This window comes from Sceloporus undulatus, chromosome 6, assembly GCF_019175285.1.
Source record: "Sceloporus undulatus isolate JIND9_A2432 ecotype Alabama chromosome 6, SceUnd_v1.1, whole genome shotgun sequence".
NCBI classification, from domain to species: Eukaryota; Metazoa; Chordata; class Lepidosauria; order Squamata; family Phrynosomatidae; genus Sceloporus; species Sceloporus undulatus.
This window is the reverse complement of record NC_056527.1, coordinates 73520161-73528635: the sequence shown is the minus strand read 5'-3', so window position 1 is coordinate 73528635 and position 8475 is coordinate 73520161. Positions and strand designations below refer to the sequence as shown.

The window sequence follows — 8475 nt, the reverse complement described above, 5'->3', positions numbered from 1 at the left end:
TAATAATAATAATAATAATAATAATAATAATAATAATAATAATAATAATAATAATAAATTATTTATTTATAGCCCGCCCAATCACAAGGAATCCGTGCGGGTTTCAGCAATAAAAATACATACAGGATACAATAAAATTCAAAATTAGCCCCTTCCCACTCCTCACTCCCTCCAGGCTGGACGATCCCTAGTCCCATCCCTGCCTTGTCAAAGTCAACTACAGCACACATGCTCCATATGTGGGTGTGCCACATGCGGCTTCCAGTTTATGTGCAAGCCATGCTGCTATTGATTGAATGGCATATGCACCCATGGCACGCGCGTGTCGCGCCACCACTTGAGCTTACGCAGTATTTGCCTTACGTGGGGTGGGTGGGTCCGGAATGGATCCCCGCATAAGGCAAGGCTCCACTGTATATGGATTATTGTTATAAGTACATTAACTTCTCCACCAGCACCCTATCATCTACCTGCGCAGAAGAGAAGGTGTCAACCTCAGTTTTGACACTGAGCATTGGAAGTGTGCTAATCCATTGCAACATCCACAATCCCCTTACCACTGGCTATGCTAACTGGGGCTTCTGGAAGTTGTAGATCAAAAGGTCTGGAGGTCAAAAGTTTCCCACTGCTGTAATATGAGATGATGTTAAATGCTTCAGAATTTTTCAGAAAACAGAAATTTAAAAGTGCAACAAGATAAAGAATAGACAAAGGTATTTTTTGTGCAACTTAAGACATCACTCCTAATCACATACATGTACTGTATATAATGTACTGTACATCTGGATCGGGATTCATCAGGATTAACTCCACTTGATTCAGTAGGACATTGTCTCATGTTAAGAGTAAACATGGGATCAAAGGCTTAATTCATTAATACACTGTATAGCCAAGTTACCACCTGCTGGCAAGTCAAACTTTCCAGAATGTTCCTATATGTAGAGGTGCTTTCTTTATGTCTTTCTCCAACTCTCTTGCCTTCTCACACACAAAATATTTCTCAAATAGCTGGCTGGAAGTAAATAGATGCAAGAATGACTCCACCTCAGACCTGTCCCACAAAATCAATAGGTGCAAAATTGCCTTTTTACACTAGATATGTCCCCATCCCATTCTAAAAAAAGTGCATATATTCAATCATGTATCCATGCTACATAAACTAGCCATTTCCAGCACTACAATAAACCATGCACAAATTAACATAGAAGAAGGTAGACAAAAGGTCAGTTATTAATCTGGGGTAGTTCTCACAGAAAAAGTTGATTCTGCTTGTGCAGAATGCACACAAAATCTCTCATGCTCACATGCTGAATATCACACATCCAGTTTTACATCTCTCTTCCTACACACTATAATCTCAAGCACCTTGGTGCCTTTCCAAGGCTGAGACAAGAATCCCACACATATAAGAATATCTCTCTAAATTCATAGCTACTTATTTATTCCAAACAGTGACTGAACTTCAGTTAATCTTAATTTTTTTAAAAAAGTTAAGAGTTTCATAATAAAGTCATACTAAATTGTTTTTATCTTCACAGCAAACAAAGAACAATCTTCCAGTACATAACAAGAGGCTCAAGGAAGCTTAAACAGTTACCCCCTCTTATCCTTTTAATAACAGTGACCTAGTTCACAAGTAAAAGAAAACTAGAGTTTCTTATTACATGAACAATTCTGCATAAACCTCAGTTTTATACAATTCACCTTCCACTTTTGTCTTTGTATGCAAAAAAAAAAAAAGATTAAAGTTTCTCTTTTAAAATCTGAGGTTGGCAAAGTGCAGCCCACATACAGCTCTTGGGGCTGCCCCTGCCCCAAACAACTATCCAGTCCCCATCCCTCTACATTTTGTAAAGAAATGGGGGGAGGGCAATTTATTTGCCCCCAAACAGGCCAAAACCACTTAGGAATGCAGCATTTTTCTTCCCCTAACCTTGCAAAGCCTCCCAAAAACACACACAAAAAAGAAAATGTTGGCCAAAACCAGCCAAAATGGTGACCATAAGCGGCATCATATCACTTTAGGCACACGGAAACTCACTGGTGCGGCCTCCTGGACAGGCACAAGGGGGAAAAATGGCTCCTGCCCCCTGGACAGTTGCCCACCCCTGCAAAACTGGAAAAGGATGTTTATTCAAACTATTCTTAGCCAGGATTCAAATCACGGTTTCAGATCCTAGCTTATTTGCAAACCATAGTTTAAACAAACCACAGTTCCACAACTGGGCACTAGCGTTAGTTTAAAACTAAAGATAGAATTTTTAAGGCTCCTTCTCTGGTGTGCAAGTGATAAGGGAAGAGTTCAAGTTCATTCACATGGAAGAAAATCACAGTTTTCTGTTATATATGGATCAACTTTATAAACAACCCTGGAAGATAGTGTGGGGAAAAGATCATTTTTGGAACCTGACTGGGAAGAAATATTAACTCAGATTTTCCTATCAAAGTCCCATATTATATTCAGTTCCCTAAAGTGACTATTTGTTAGTACTGTAGTCTATTTGCTGTCTACTATTGCTAACAGATAGTATGGAAGTGTAGATTAGGAAATTTTAAAGCCAATATTATTATATCTGTAAGCATCCTCCACAAAATGTTGCTCTTTCATTCCAGAATACATCTCATCTGCTGATTGTCACACCCTTCACTAAGACAAACTGAAGTTATTACCATCTATATCAAAGACAATTTTCAGACTCACATGCTATGGATTAAATATTGCAAATTATCAACAATGTGCACTGCATGCACTTACTTTAGAGTAAGTCCCATCCAACTCAATGCTTTCCTTCTTAGCAGAGGCAGGGAACTTCACTGATCATAAGTTAACTCCTAAAAACCTTTTGTCGTGAAGTGGCACAAACCTCTAAAGAGAGTGAGATGAGCATGAACTTTGTCTTATCATCCTTCAGCTCTCTGAAAAAAACTATTGTCTCCATAACACAATAGACAATAGAGAATTACTGCGCTTCAGTGTTATTTGTAAGAGTGGGTAAACCACTTTGTTCATCTAGATAGCAACTAATCTGCATTATGATCATGCCATTAAGACACAAGGTTGGATCTAAACTTAAGTCATATTTAAGAAAAAGTTCACCAAAATCAATGGGAGTTCAGTTAGTCACTTCTAACTTAAATCTCGATGTCACTGGGATCACTTCTGACTACGTGTACACCTAAATCTAACCCATTTTAGTTACTAGATTTTTTGTGTGCATTGCAAGTTTTTAATTTTACAAGAAACCACAGTCATTCTTCTTTACTGAGTCTGCAGGTAGCTAACAGAGTCCTTGGCCTGTTACAGACTGCCAAAATAAAGCTGCTTCGTTTCTCTTTGGAGGTATGCTATTTAAATGATGCATGCATCCTAAGAGTCCGGAGGTCGCACCAAAGCCACACTCCATTCCTAGGCACTGGAGTGCAGCTTTGGTGCAGCTTCCGGATTCTTAGGATGCATGCATCATTTAAACAGCATACCTCCAAAGAGACACGAAGCAGCTTTATTTTGGCAGTCTGTAACAGGCCCTAGAGAACACTGAGGTGATAAGTCTGAATTCAGCCTATGGAGACCAGTATACCAAATCATAACCTCTCCCAGCAATCTGAAATGGCATACCCCATTTAATGGAACAGATGTCCCTACGTAATTTACTCATTTAAGAAGCAAAATAATAGTTTAAGAGGATGCAATTATAAAGACACATTGATGTCTTCTGTGGTGCCATGACCCTTCCCTGAAGCATAAAGTTATACTTTTATATTTAAAATTATATATTCCTGCTCTATTTCAGCAGGTACAGAAGGGTTCTCTCCAACTGCTGAAGGTTTACAATTGCTTCCCAAGTAAGTAATATATTTTATTTGTGGAATGGTCCAACTCAGAGGGATAAACACATCACAAGAAAATGCAGGTTGTTACTTGTTTAAAATTTTGAATTAGATAACTGAATCAGGAACTGAACCCAAATATTTCTCCAATGCTCTTACTGCTTTTGTAGTCAACAGTCAAAATGCCAGAAGGCAGGCGCAGATGTGTGTCTCATTGATCCATAAGGGACAATACTGCATGCATGTTTTCCCTTACATGTGTGTGTGAACAGAGATTAGAGAAGACTGGAAGATGAATATTCCAGAACAGTGCTCAGATTATACCTGAGGAGATCTAAAACCTGCACATCTTGCTTCCCCCCAAATGCACTTCAAGAACAATTTGCTCCTGCACTTTTCATCCTGGCAATGAAGCCCTGCTTCTTTCTGATGCTAACGTTCCACATTTTCCCTGGTCCTCAATCTGCCCCACAACAGCCTCGCTGAAAAGCAATGGGCTTGACGTGGAATGAATGGTTCGAGGCTTGCAATCCAGATCACGTGTGGCAGACAGACATCAACAGCGCACTGAGGAAATGTGTAAACACTGCTTGCTCTCACTCGGCTGGAATGAAATCGGCAAGTGAAACTGAAGTAATCTAGTGAGAACAGCCTCAAATGCACCTCCTCTCTTCAGGGCAAAGGCTGTTGCCATTATTCTAAATAAGGGAAATGAAATGGGGGAAGGGATAAGAGAGGGCATCCTCCTGGAGGATCCAGCTGTCCATTGCTCCCCATGGATTCCATCTTGCTAAGGAAGGAGAGAAACAGCTGCAGAAGGCTTCCCAGCTGCCACTCCTGCCCTTCGCTATGTCTTGGCAGCCTCTGGAAAAGGCAAAGAGCTTCTTAGGATCCTGATTCCCAGATTCTCCTGAGTGAAGAAGACATGTGCACAAGCCAAAGGGGGAGGAGAGGAGCCTAAACCATACGGCACAGATAGCGCACCACTCTCAGTTGCTAGAAATATTACATAATGTTGAAGCACCTACAGATACACCAGAATCTCAGCCACAGCAACCTCTTGAAGCTGCAGCTGATTGGGATCTAAAGATCCCCCACATTCACCATGAAAACTCACCTTTTAAAGCAGTGGTCCCCAAACTTTTTCTGGCTACCGCACCCTTTCCTCTTGGGAGATAAACCTAGTCCGTCCCTCCCCCCCCCCCCCCCCCCACATACACACACACATTTTTTCTTGATATTAAGTCTACAAATCCAAAACAAGCAATCTTGGTCACTGTCCCCTTTGCAGTTGGTCACCCGCAAAGCAGCAACTAAGCAGCTGACTGACCAGCAACTGAGAAGCCTCTCACCTATGCCACCTCTCCAGCAAAGGCCAGTGTAAGCAAGTGGCCTCATGGTCACTGCTCTGCCGTTGCTCAGTTGTTGCTCCCAAGATGACCGGGTGCAAAAGGAGCCCTGGTGGCACCGTGGTTAAATGCCTGTACTTCAGCCACTCACTCACAAACCACAAGGTTGTGAGTCCAACCCCAGCCAGGGGCTCATGGTCGACTCAGCCTGGCATCCATCTGTAAGTTGTGTGTGCAGTTAGCTTACACATTGTAAACCGCTTAGGGAGTGCTTCAGTGCACTGAGAAGCAGTATAGAAATGAGCTTGCTATTGCTATTCATACATCTATTTTACCATACTGTATCTATATTTCTTATTTGATTTGTATTGCACCTTTTCAGCATATATGATAGATGGGAGCTAGTCAATAAATATTATCATAGAATCATAGACTCATAGAGTTGGAAGAGACCACAAGGGCCATCCAGTCCAACCCCCTGCCATGCAGGAACTCTCAATCAAAGCATTATTATTATTGTTATTATTATTATGCTTTATTTATATAGCGCTGTAGATTTACGCAGTGTTGTACATACAAACAATCCTCGACAGACGGCCATCCAGCCTCTGTTTAAGACCTCCAAAGAAGGAGACTCCACTACACTCCGAGGAAAGAGTGTGTTCCACTGTTGAACAGCCCTTACTGTCAGGAAGTTCCTCCTAATGTTTAGCTGGAATCTCTTTTCCTGTAGCTTGCATCCATTGATAACCTTGCGCATGCAATTAAGATTGCATATTACTTGAGATGTATTAAGCCTGAAAACAGAATAAAGGGTATCTTAAAAGGCTACATGGTTAAATGCCGATACTGCAGCCACAACGCTGTGAGTTTGATCCTGAGGGGCTCCAAGGTCCACTCAGGCTTGCATCCTTTCGTAGGTCGCTAAAATGAGAACCCAGCTTGTTGGGGCCAATTGGCTTACACATTGTAAACCGCTTAGGGAGTGCTTAAGTGCACCGAGAAGCGGTATTGAAATGTACTTGCTATGGCTATAAGCTTCTCCTTGGCGAGGAAGGACTTGCAACCCTTCTTAACTGGGGCAGAAGGGCGCAACCGGCGCATACATGCCCTGGACTGGAGAAAGGAAGAGGTTTGTAACTACAGAAGGTGAAAGACTTTTTCCAGTAATGGATCCCAGATGCACCTTGCTCTCCTTTATAGAGACATGTCTTCCCCAACTGCCCCCCATACACAAACACACACACACACTATATGCACAAACACTGCTTCTTCTGTTGCATCTTCTCTCAGCCTGCCTGAGGTCCAAAACACACTGCAGAAACAATCCAGTTTGAAACTGCTTTAACTGCTCTGGCTCAGAGCTAGGAAATCCTGGGAGTTGTAGTTCATTGTGGCCCTAGAGCTCTAAGATAGAAAAGGCTAAACACCTCACAAAAACTACACTTCCCAGAATCCCCTAGCATTGAGCCAGGGCTGTTAAAGCAGTCTCAGACTGGATTAGTTCTGCAGTGTGTTTTGGACCTGAATTGAAAAGAGATCGTGGCATCAGTGGTCCCCAAAACTGGGCCCTTTGAAGAAATGTTGGACTTCAGCTCCCAGAAGCCTCAGCCATGTTGGTCCATAGTCTGGGATCCTGGGAGCTGGAGTCCAAAATGACTTTAAAGGGCAGAGCTTCTGACACAAATGCAGGAAGGCTTTTAAGTGCCTTGGCTTCTGGGCCCCACAACAAACTCCAACTCCCAGAATTCCATAGCCTTGAGCCAGGGCACTTAGAGCGGGACCAAACCGGGTTATTTCTCCAGTGTGGATGCAGCCTTGGAGAAAGGAGCGCTCGCGGGTCCGCTTTTTTACCTCAGCGCTGCGTCGTTGGGGAAAAGCCTCAGTCAGCCTCACCGTCCCAATTGGCAAAGGCGAGGGAGCCCAGGAGGAGGAGGCGTCGTCAGTGGCGGCAGCCCTCGCCTTCAAGCAGCCGAAGGGCTCCTCCTCCCTCTCCCTCTCCCTCTCCCCGCCTGGCCTTGGCGAAGGGGGCTCCCTTGGCCTCCCTCCCAAGGCGCCTGGGCAGCAGCAGGAGGACACTAGAGCCGGGCTCCTCCTCCTCCTCCCTTGGCGCTGCCTTACATGGCCGCGTCCTGCGCTGCCCTCCTCCCGCCTCCTCCTTCCTTCTCCAGGGGAGGCCTGTGGGCGGCAGCGCAGGTGAGGCCGAGGCGGCTCTGCCTTCAGAATGGTTTACTACCATTATGAGCCGCATCCGCACTGGGGAAATAGCCCGGTTTGGTAGCGCTTTAAGAGCCATGGCTGCAGGCTATGGAATTCTGGGGAATGTCGTTTGTTGTGGGGCCCATTCCCCAGAATTCCATAGCCTGCAGCCACGGCAGTCCAACCCCGTTCTGCCATGCAGGAACTCCCAATCAAAACATCCCCATTGAAAGATAGCCATCCAGCCTCTGTTTGGGGCTTGGACTTGGTTACTCACCAATTTTAGTCCTATGTCCTCTAGGAATATCTAGGTCCTCCCCAGTGCAACTCTATGGTCAACTTTAACCAAAAGTCACCCCAAAGGACCTAGAGAGATCACTCAGCTAAGAATTTGTAGCCCCTCCAGTGCAATTCTATGCTCAGTGGCACATATTCACCACAGAGTTGCACCGGAGGACCTAGAGATTCCTAGAAAGGTGTTCTCTCTGGTATCAAGATAGTGTTTTTGTTATTTGCGGTTTTCCCACATTCACGGGGGTCCTGTGCCCCTAACCCAAGCAAATGCGGAGGGACAAGTGTATTTATACCCCACTCTTCAGCAGTGGCTCAAGTAGTTAAGACGCTGACTCTGTTGATTGTAAGATCGGCAGGTTGGCCATTTGAGGCCCAAGTGCCACATGATGGGGTGAGCTCCTATCACTAGTCCCAGCTTCTGCCAACCTAGCAGTTCGAAAGCATGCAAATACAAATAGATAGCTAGATACCACTTCTCAATGGGAAGGTAACAGCGTTCGGTGGAATCATGCTGGACACATGACCACCAGAGCAGTCCTCTTCGGCTTAGAAACAAACATGAGCAACACCCCCTTCAGTCGGTTATAACTCATATCTCTCATATAACTCATATAATTCATATCAAGGGATTAACTTTTACGAAGTCGAATGCTTTCAGGGCCGGCATCCATAGTTTTTTTGTGGGTTTTTCGGGCTATGTGGCCATGTTCTAGAAGAGTTTCCTCCTGACGTTTTGCCAGCATCTGTGGCTGGCATCTTCCGAGAATGACTGTAGTTAATTTCCTAGGGAAACTATTTAGGGAAC

General features: G+C 44.1%; 1 protein-coding gene across 3 annotated transcripts in view; it reads right to left on the bottom strand.

Moving 5' to 3' along the window:
- Nucleotides 1-7315, bottom strand: part of LOC121934152 (tubulin polymerization promoting protein) — a 127500-nt gene extending 120185 nt beyond the window's left edge. For 2 of the 3 annotated variants that reach the window (XR_006104579.1, XM_042474285.1), the window contains exon 1: nucleotides 7032-7315. The gene's annotated coding sequence lies outside the window, so the exon portion shown is untranslated. Of the gene's footprint in view, nucleotides 1-1516; nucleotides 1537-7031 lie in introns of those variants that run through there. The other variant, XM_042474287.1, reaches the window with a different exon arrangement.
- Nucleotides 7316-8475: the final 1160 nt, after the last annotated feature.